The sequence below is a fragment of the Pteropus vampyrus genome, unplaced genomic scaffold (genome assembly GCF_000151845.1).
Source record: "Pteropus vampyrus isolate Shadow unplaced genomic scaffold, Pvam_2.0 Scaffold376, whole genome shotgun sequence".
In the NCBI taxonomy this organism is placed as follows: Eukaryota; Metazoa; Chordata; class Mammalia; order Chiroptera; family Pteropodidae; genus Pteropus; species Pteropus vampyrus.
The window spans coordinates 307,950-318,746 of NW_011889157.1; positions in this window are offsets into that span (position 1 = coordinate 307,950).

Sequence of the window (10,797 nt, forward strand, 5' to 3'; positions counted from 1 at the left end):
CTCTCTCTGGAGGCCCGGGCTGGAGAGGAGGGGAAAGGGAATTTCTGGAGAGAGAATGGATGAGAATCTTCCAGCATCGATGAAAGACATGAATCCTCAGAGTCCAGAGTCATAGAGTCCCAAGCGGGATTAAAAAATAAGTCTACAGCCGAATACATCACAGCCAAAAGGATAAAAATGAGAGAGAGAGAGAGAGAGAGAGAGAGAGAGAGAGAGAGAGAGAGCGAGCGCGCGCGCGAGAGATGACTAGTTCGGGTGAAGTGTATTACTGAAGAGACGGGGCTCCTTATGGGTTTGGGGCACCAGCGGACAGCCGTTGTGACCATGTGGCCCGCGGCTGCTTCCTGCACTGCCCTGGACTTGAGGACTTGCATGGCTCAGGAGCCAACACCTAGAGGGACAGGTGTACAGAAGCCCAGCAGGAAGGTCCCTGCAGGGAGGAGGTGTGGGGAGGAGCAGGCCCCAGCCACGTGGCCCTGGGCTCACTGGCACTCATCTGCTGGGGAGGGAGCTATGAAGGGGTCCCGGCAGGAAGCCCCCCCTTTCTGTCAAACACCCATGAGGGGGATGGCCGGGTAGAGCCCTGCACACAGTGCTCCCCCACTGAGAGAGTCTGCTGAGCACAGGATTGGTTGGCGCCCCACTTATCCTCACCCAGGCTGGGAGGAGGGGTTCTCAGCCCCGACGTGCACAGGCCACCACCTTGCCAGTGAGGGACACAGAGCCCCCAGAATACGAGCCAGGGCAGTCCTGTGCCCAGCAGTCCCCAACCTTTGTGGCACCAGGGACCAGTGCTCCTATGAACATCTAACTCCTAATGACCTGAGGTGGGGCTGAGGCGGTGATGCTCTCGCTGGCGAGCGGCTGCAGATACAGATGGAGCTGGGCTCGCTGGCCCGCTGCTCACCTCCTGCTGTGCGGCCCGGCTCCTAACAGGCTACGAACCAGTACCGGTCTGCAGCCCAGGGATTGGGGACCCCTAATGAGAGGACATAGAGCGCTGTCAAAGGGGGGGACAGAGCAAGTGCGTGGAAGCTGCATTTTGGGAAAGTAGATGGGCACAGAAGCCAGCCTCGCGATGCACACGGAGCACCGACCGTGCGTGTGGCCTGCCTTACACCCCTGGCAGCTCCAGGCCGGCTTGTCTGCGGCTCAGCCATGGGGAGAGTGTCACACAGGACGGGAGGGGGGCTAAGGTAGCCCTGTGTCCAGGCACATTTGTCTTCTGCTGGCCCTGGAGCCGGCGACGCTCAGATGTAGTGACTTCCTCGGGCTCCAGTTTTAGAGGCTTGGCTTGAAACTGTTCCATTTGGGAGGGTTTCTCTGCAGCATTTGGTATGGAATTATTACCAAATGCTAGAGAGGAACCCTGCCAAATGCTGTATATCAGCTCAGACCCAAACTCCTAAACAATGAAATATTTATAATAAAAACAGACCCCGGAGAGGGGCGCCGACTGGGGCGCCCAGATGGTGAGGGGCTCCTGGCGGAGGCGGCCGCGTTGGTCTTGCCCGCGGATGCAGGTGCAGGCAGGTACCGGGGAGGGCGGGTGCGGCCGTGTGCGCCTCGGAGATGGAGCAGCCGGAGGTGCTGCCGGCCATCGGCTGCAGGAAATGGCCCGGGCTGCCCAGGAGGCTTCGTCCTGGCTGCTCCCAGCGCCCGCAGCGCGGGCACCTGCGGTCACGGCGGAACCTCGCCCATCTGGAACCCACAGGGAATGAGATCGAGACAGCTGAGTTCTCCAGAAAGAGCCATAAATTATTTTCCTGTAGCATTTCAGATGGAGCTGTTTCTGAGATGCGGCCCACACCCGCTTCCTTCCTTTCACGGAGAACGTGGGAGACCGCGGGAGACCGCTGACCTGCCCGTCGGGGCTCCGGGCTGCGCCCTGAACCTCGGACCCTCCTGAGCGGCGTGGGGCGTCCGCCTCCGCTGACGGCCTCGGCGAGGCGCTGTCCGCAGTCCGGCGGCCCACTCGTAGGGGAGCCGGGGTTCTTCCCGCCTCCGCTCTTGTCCCTGCGGCCCCCCTCTCCCCTGAAGGGCTGTCTGGGACAGACCAGTGAGACCGGACCCCGGGCTCATGAGAGTCGGGTGTGGAGTAAGCGGCGTCCGCTTTGACTGTGCATCTGCCAGGCCCGAGTTAAGGGTGGAAGCTGGGGGCTCTCGTCACCGGTTAGGCCGCTCGAAGTCATCCTTGTGTTTCTTCTTGGTTCACGACTGTGTCTCAGCAAGGCGGGTGGCTCTGGGAAAGTAACTGCTCTCCGTCACAGACGCTCAGGAAACCGCCGAGCACCGGACCCCCGCTCTCTCAGTCCCTGTGGATGCCGTTTGTCAACCTCGTCAAGAGTGTCGCGCTTCTTATGACCTTTGTCTTGTCACAGCAGAGCATGTGGCTGTTATGTCCCTGTGTGGAGCGCTAGGACACTGTTAGGTCCCAGAAGCCTGGACGCACGGGGAGCCAGAGTGGGTCTGATTCCGGAAAGGGGCGCCTTCCGGGGCAGGCTGGAGAGCATCACGCCCAGGCTGTGTCCGGAGGTGTGAGCAGGACGAGGGACCCACGGAGGAGGGGAAGGCCCAGGGTCTAGAGACTCAGGAAGCCCTTATATGTCCTGTGCCATCCGCAGTGGGCACAGGGCTGCCGGTGACAAGGGCTGAAGGTAGAGAGAGTGGGGGAGGGGCAGGCCACAGCCGGTGGGTGCAGCTGGAAGGGCCGAGATGGCCATACCCTGGCCTGCTGGGTATGGCCCAAGCTCTCCTTCCTCCAGCCCTAGGGTCTCCCGCGTTGCTAACTCCCACTGTGAAGTGACCTGCACGCCAGAGGGCAGGGAGTCCTTAGAAGCGGCCCCTCCGGCCACAGTGGGGTGGAGGGAGGGGAAAGCGATTTGGAAGCCAGCAGGGAGCCTGGTGCGGATGAGGCTGTAGCAGGCCCGGAAAGCTCCCCGGTGACCCGGCGCCCCGGTGACCCGGCGCCCCGGTGACCCGGCGCCCCTGCGCACGGGCACGCATGCGCCCTGCAGGTCAGCCGGCTTCCCGTCCGCGATCCTGCAGGCTCCGCAGCATTTCCGAGGCTCTCACCTCCTCTCTGCCACGGGGAGTCCCCGCCTCTTCTTCCCTCCGCCTTGGCACCGAGCTGGGGACCTGCCGCCACCAGGCCCTGTAGAGCAGTGCCCAGTGCCCGAGGCTGGAAAACTCGCCTGGAGCAACGTGGGGCTCTGGTCTCTCCTGTGCGCCTTCCCAGAGCGTCGGGGTCTACCTCCGTAAAGGGGGTGCGGGGGCTGGGTGGTGAGGAGGCCCTGACCAGTGAGGGGTGCGTGGCTGAGGTCCCGCTGCCCTGGGAGGGTTAGACGCCGGCCACAGAGCAAGCCGTCCTCCCTCCGAGGACAGGCCGTCCGCGCCCGTGGCCTGCGCCCTGCTTGGCTAGTGGGCCGCAGGGGCTCAGAATGCGGAGTGGACAGACCTGGCCCCGCCCCGGGGGCTCGGCGGGTGGCAGTCACAGCCTTGCCCAAACACACCTGGTGCAGGTGTCTCCCCCACGACCTGCTGTCTCAGCTGACCTCACATCCGAACTACGGGGGTTTTGTTCATTTAAAAAATTTGTCGCTGTGCCTGTTATATGAGACGTCAGAAACACTGGGCTCCGTCAGGAAGGGAAGCTGGCTCGTCCTCATCCCACCATCCAGAGTTGCCGTCAACAGGGGGGTGAATCCTGGTGCCTTTGTTCCTGGCACAATATGTATGTGACCGATAAGGGTGCATGACAGACGCAGAGCCAAGAGGCTGCAGCGACGATACTTATGGTTAGTGCAGGGCGCACGTCCCTGTTCACGCGCGCGTGTGTGTGAAACACGGCTTGTCTTGTAGTTTTGGACCTGCGTTTTTGCTTTTCCTGCACGCTGTCACATTAATCATACAGTTTTGATGAGTGCACAGATTCCGGAATGATAAAACGCTCCTCCACTTAACACTGGGGACCTTTGGCCTTCAGGCCCCGCGGGACCCTCCTGCCAACCCCCTTGCCCCTCCCGCACGCTCAGGTCCAGAGCCCAAGCTTCTCACCACAGCGCTCTGTGTGTAGCGCCCCCTTCCCCAGCCGCCACGGCGGCCTCCTGGCAGCAGGGACCACACGCACCGTGTCGCTTTGTCTTTAAATTCCTGAACTGTGACTTGTTTCAAGTCTCACGGGGCGAGATTGATCCTTAAGAGATAACCTTCAAAGCACGATTAGCTTCCAGGATGCTAGCTCTGACGTGTCGTATGTCTAAAGAAACACCGCGTTCTGGAAGGTGGCAGGAAGGCGGCCACAGCACCCATCTGGCGATCGGGGTGGCCTTTCGTAGGTGGCCTGGTGCGCGGCTCCGTGGCCGCCTTGTGCTGCAGTGACCGCAAGTCCTGTGGGCACAGCGGGAAGTTGGTTCCTGTCCCCAAGCCTGGAGTTCGAAGTGGCGGAAGTGCGCCCTCTGACCCGCCCTGGAGGCAGGCGACAGACACCCCGGGTGCCGGCATGCCGGCCCTCACCCCAGAAGTTGCCTCTGCTGAACGAGCTCGGCGGTCGGGCGCTCAGCGTGGGGACGCAGTTCGCGTGCCATGTGCCGTGGGCATCCTTGGAAGTCGCTGCGAGACTAGAGCTTTAACGTCCCCGCCCATACTGTGGCAGTTATGTGAGGCCAAGGGCGTGCTGACTCGCCCGCCCGGCCACGTGAGCGTTTCGCCGTGTGCGTGCGTGTGCGTGTGTGTGTGCGTGTGAGTGCGTGTGTGCGTGTGTGCGTGTGCGAGCGTCACAGCATCCCGTCGTGCGCCTTCAACTTGCACAATGTTACACGTCCGTTTTATCTCAGTGACACCCGATGAAGTTACATCTGGCCTTGTGGGGCATGGGAGGCGGGCGGCGCTGCAACCTGCACAGCTCCGAGACTGGGCGCTGTGGAGCTGCGGGGGTCGGGCATCGGGGTGTAGCCGGAACCGGCGGTTTCGGTGACTTGAGCTACGCCGGGGGTCTGCCTGCGTCCGGGAAACCGGGCCTTCTCGCCGTCGGCCTCCGGAGCCAGCTTCAGCGACGCACCCGGACGAGGCTCAGTGATTTGCGGTGCATCCGCCCACGGCCCGTCGCACATCCCACAGATGTCAGAGGAGGTGGCAGAGGGCAGGGCTGCGGCTGCAGAATCAAGTTCTCGTTTTCAGATGCGTGACCTGCAGATGCCAGGAGCACGAGAGACAGCAGCACCCTGGGTGCGTGAGTTCCCGGGGCGGCCCGTCCAGGGACGGCGTTCGTGACCAAAGCTAGGCGGAGTTTCGGGAAGATGGGGCGAAGGCACTGGCTCAGTAGTTCTGAGTGCGGCCATCGTGGGCCCACACACTCAGATGTGACGTTCTAAACGTTTGTCCAACAGGAAGCACTCGACACTGTGCATGGCCTGCTGTGCTCGTGTTAGGAGTGAATGCCACCCGCAAAAAGGACCAGTCACAGGAGGCTCGGATGGGGGAGGGGGATAGATATGTCCCTTGTCCTGTGGCAGGCGCGGGGCAGGCGTGGGGCAGGTGTGGGGGCGGTGGGGGGCTTCCCCAGCGTTCTGGAAGTCCATGCCACGAAAACCCTTCCACGGCCCTGAGCCAGCAGACGAAGGTGCGGGGCGTTCAGTCTCGTTCTCATTCTCATTCAGCGCAGACGTCGGTGTAGACGCCCCCGTGCCGGTGGCGGTGGGAGCGCTCGCTGTGTCCTAGGCCCTGTGCTTAGAGGTAGATGCCTCTGCGAAGGAGCCCGGGGGTGGGGGCTCATTTTCCAGATGTGGCGGTTAAGGCACAGAGGGGGCCAGGACCTTGCCTAAGGTCAGCGGCTCTAAACTGGTGGGGATGGGATTGGAGCCCAGGTGGCCTGGCCCCAGGCCTGCCACTCCAGGGCCTTCCCCCCACCTCCCGTTTGGGGCAATAGTGAAGTCATCACCAGTGGCGCAAATAACCCTCAAGTGAGCAGGGCCGTTGTGATCTGGGCAGAGTTTCGGGGCGGGCAGCAGGCAGGAGGGCTGGACCAGGCTCCCGCAGAGACTACGTCTCTAACGCTGGCTGGATGCTGGCTGGATTCGACCCTGGATACACAGCCCATCCAAGGAACTAAAGCAAAGAGATACAGTGTTTCCTTTGAAGCCAAGATGGTCCTGTTTGTGCCCTGCTGGGGACCGAGGGACATATCTGAGGCTCCCTAGAGCTAAGAGGTGAGCCTGGGGTCAGTAGGAACCTGCTGAAAACTGCACACCACAATCAGAATTAGAAGGCCAAACTGTTTGCAACAAATGTGACTGCCCGAGGGTTAGCATCCTCCTGTGAGTCTGTAAGATAAGCCCTAAAGCCACCCCAGCCCCCACCCCGCAGAAGGGAGGGAGAGACAGAGGGGGAAGTGCATGCTGGGGGGCCTTTTTGGAAAGAAAGTTGGTGATGAGCCTCAGACCCCTCCGAACCCGTGACCCAGTGGCTTCCCCTCTATCCACTGATCCCAAGAAAGTGAGCAGGAATGCAGACAAAGGTTTAACCATGAAAACGCTCACTCCGATACTTTTAAGAGAACAAAAAATTAGAAACAATTTAGATGTTCCAAAATAAGAGATTGTTTAAATAAATTATGTTGCATCCATTTGGCGGAACATTATGTAGCCATAAAATCATGTTTTCAAAGCATATTTAATGACGTGGGAAATACCTGTGCTACGAGCTTAGAGAATAAAAGCAGGACACAAAACCGTTTACACAGAACGATTCGAAGTCTGTAAAGAAAATAGGCGTGCACGGAAAAATGCTTGCGAGGAAAAACAGAAGGCGGACGGGCGAGATTAGAGGAGATAGAATCCTCTTTGGACCTTTCTCTGTTTTCTCGTTATTCTTCAGTGTGCCCAAGGGTTCCTTTCTATCAGAGAAAGTAACCATTAATTCTTAAAAGTTGCAACTAATTTATAATGATGTCAACACATTTTAGACTGCATATTCATTCATTCGTTCATTCATTCATTCAATTATCCAATAAAGGTTAAAACAGTGCCTGACACATAGTGGGAATTACTTAAGTGTCACACTCATTTCTTGGTTAGTTCCATCCGTGCTTGCTCATGCCCTGCACTATGCCAGAGGCCCGACTAAGCCTGGGAACTAGCGACGCTGCAGGCTGGACGTCTGCCTTGCGGAAACTCCCAGTCTTGGGCGCGGAGGGGCTCCCCGAGCGCAGCTCCAGGTGGCACCTCTGCGTGGGCAGCTGAAGCCCTGGGAGGCCCGCAGGTCGGGTCCCTCAGAACCAGCGGAGGGCTGGATGAGCAGGGGGGATGTAAATGGGCTCCAGTGCTCACCCACATGAACAGATTTGTCCCGTCTCTCATGTGGTTTTACACTTGCCTCTCCTTAGGTGCCAGTCCCCCAGCCTCCGTTCTGCCAGCTGCCTTTCTCGGGCACAGGCTGCAGAGCACCATAGAGGATTCTAGAACTTCAGGACTATGGGTGCGAGTGCCCCTCTGAGCTACTCCTCCTGCTTTCCCCCTCTGCCATGTGCTTCAACCTTGTTTCCCCCGTAAAGCCTGGCACCATCAACATGCATTTGACCCTCAGCTCACTCCTCTCCCTCTTTCTGATTCCCCTGACCCATACGACTCACCTCGGCCGTTTGGTGGACTCAGGATGTAGAATGAAGTGTCTGTGGCGGTGTTAGCCTCCCAGGCCCCTCAGCTCGCTGCTCCCCCTGACCCTGTGGCTTGTGCCCCGGGCGGGCCCAGGGGAGGCTCGCTTGCGTCTCTCAGTACTGGGCAGAGTCGAGGGACTTGTTTTTGGCTTTTCCTTGGCCGTTCTCATTTGTTTCCCAGTCGCTTCTTTGCAGATGGTGATGAACCTCGGTATTTACCCAGGGGAACCCTGGAGATGAGTCTCAGTAATTCTCTCTGACGTATATGGACCAGGTCACGTTCATGAGCCAAACGTTAGCTGTAACATTTTCTGAAAAACTATATTTCCCCACTGTTTGGTCCCTTTTGTTCCTCACGGCAAACAAAATTTGCACCTCTTCCTGAGGGACAATCAGGGCTGCAGACTGGAACTTCGACAAAGCAGGGGCCACATCATGGCTGCGTGCTGCACGGTAGCCACAGTTACGCGTGGGAGGAGGATGTCACAGCCATCATCGCCTTAGAGAAGTAGGCCCTGAATCCCAGCCAGTCATCCTGCGTAACCTGAGGCTTTGTTTTAATTTGCAGTCTACAGAGCTCCCCAAATTTAGAGATTAGGGGCTATTTCATTGACTCCCCCTATGTAGGCAAACACAACACGGGCCACATTCTGGTCAGAAAATCCACCAGTGTTACGGAGTCCCATTGGCTCCTCACCAATCCGAACTCAGAAGCGACACCGGCTTCCGTTCTGGGGTCTGCCGGGGCGACCGGCTCCACACGAGCCAAGGAGGGGACTGGAGCCGGCACCCACGGCGCTCCGCAGGGGTTCCCGGTCTCGGCCGCACTCGCGCAAAGACGCCATGAAGACGTCTAGGTTGGTCCTGCTTTAAAATGTACACCGAGGTAGGAAATTACCGTGATAAATAAATTGCCGTTAATTTGTTATTCCAGAACATAGCCGTTCACTGTAAAAAGGCTTCTGTTACGTCCCCTTAAATAACCCGCTCTGCCAGTGCAGTAGGTCGGATTCGGTTTACAGAAGATTCACTTTACAGACATCTTTTCTGGAACGGAGCTGTTGCACAAAGCAAGGCATATCGGTAGCTTGATGAGAATTCTGGCAAGTTCCTGGCTGCTCCTTTGCTGGGAAGAGCATCAGGAGCCCGACTGACTTTTCGCTGCCTTGTTTCTGAGCTCTCTGGTCCCTGGCCCAGGCGTTCCTTGTTTTCGCGAGGTGCTAAGTGTTTCAGGCCTCATTCTGTGGCAAGTGAAAGAAAAGGCAAAGCAAATCGAATTTGTCAGCTCACAGAAAAGGTGCAGGTTCGGAGCTGGCTTCGGGTGTGGCTGGATTTAGGGCTTAAACATCGCTAGCAGGACCACTTGAGCATTTCTGCTCCGCTGTCCCTGTGTGGCACAGTTCTCGGGCTCCTCTTGGTGACCCTGGAAGCCTTGCGGTCCCCACGGCCTCCTGGAGTGCAGGTGGGGACCGCCAGCCTCCCACAGCTCCATTGCTCCACCTACGCCCATTTAATAAAATCCAGGACTCACTCTGATTGGACCAGCCTAGGTCACATGTCTATTCCTGAACCAATCACAGTGTCCAGAGAGATATGTAATACACTGATTGGCGGGGACCTAAGGCGGGAGTCCCGCCTAGATGCCCTCTGGGAGGGGAGGGACGGCTGCGGGAGGGAGAGGTCCTCGGGCTGGGACAAACCAGGGTTACCATGCTGGCTCGTTCCTCTCCGGGAAGGCCAGGAGAGATGTGTGACCTCATGGGAGGGCAGCACTCTGGGTCTTTAAAGGGTGTGCCGTGGAGGGGGTCCTGGGGGAGGTACAGGGCGGCAGACTGGCTTTTGCTCCGGGGTTTCCATGGTCAGGGATCAGGAGTTCGGGGCAGAATAGATACGTCGGTCAGATTCTTGCCAATTTCTTCTTGTCCGGGGTCACCTCTTCCACCTCTAAGGGCGCCCTGCCCTCGGGGAGGCCCGAAAGCTTCTTCTACCTGAGGTGTGCGTGCCGCGGAGCAGGCTGCTGTGCAGTCTGTGGGGAGAGAAGGCCGACCTCAGCGGCAGAGCGGACCCTTTAGGCCGGAGAAGGGGACCTGCTTGTGGTGGCCCAGGCAGGCTTCCCAAGCACAGGGGAGCCCCTCGTCAGTGACAGCCTTCTGAGCCACCAGCCACCGAAGAGCAGAGAGGGCCTCTCCATGACAACCCAGTGGGACCCGGAAGGCAGACCGACTCCCACTGAACGCATAGATCGCATAGCTGCAGGTCTCAGCGTCCTTCTCTGCTCCAAGAAGGTGCTGCCATTTTCCCAGAAACTCACGCTCTTGGTGGTTGTCGGGTGTTACAGATCCGTGGATCTTTCCAGAGAGGGACACGGGCCTGGGGCAGGGACTGGGCCCCTCTATTCGCGAGTGTTCTGGTCTGCCTCGCCACTCCAGAGCCCTGGCACCCTCCTCGCATGCTTCCCCTGTGCTTCTCTCCTGGTCACAGGGAATGGCCGTGGCAATGGGCAGCCTTTAACCTGTCGATACTCTGGGGGAGGCAGAGTTATGAGGAACCGTCGGGGGAAAAGAAGAGCAAACTAGAAACAAAAATGAAATGAGAACTGTTGTCACAGGAAGTGTCACTCTAAAGTAGTGGTTGGGTAACATTTTATGAATTTTATGAATCGCTGTCGCTTTCTAGAATAATGAAAGCAATCAGAACCTGTCTATTAGTGTGAGAAGTATTAATTTCAAAGGAGGTGCTCAGAGAGGCCAGTTGCTTATGACAAGGTGCTGATTTGGCTCTCACATTTACCCACAGCCACCATCACCTAAGCTACCCGCCCAGCCCAGCCTCCCAATGACTTCCATCAATTTCAAGAAATCCCAAGGCTGGTGCCACCCTGAGGAAGACGGTGCAGGGGTGGAGGGCCCTCATCAGAGTTCCCGGACTGAGAAGAGGCTGTCCGTCCGCAGGGCCATGAGGACTGGTGAGCGCGGTGGGCTCGGAGGAGCCGCGGGGTTCCAGGGTCGGCCAGGCTGGGAGGGGCGGCGAGGAACACCGCAAAGTATGACCAAGGGGAGAGGGTGGGGAGGCCAAGAAATCCTGGGAAGAGGATCAGGGTGCCACAAATTGTGGCGGTGCCCCCAAGTGGGGTGGGGAGAATCTAC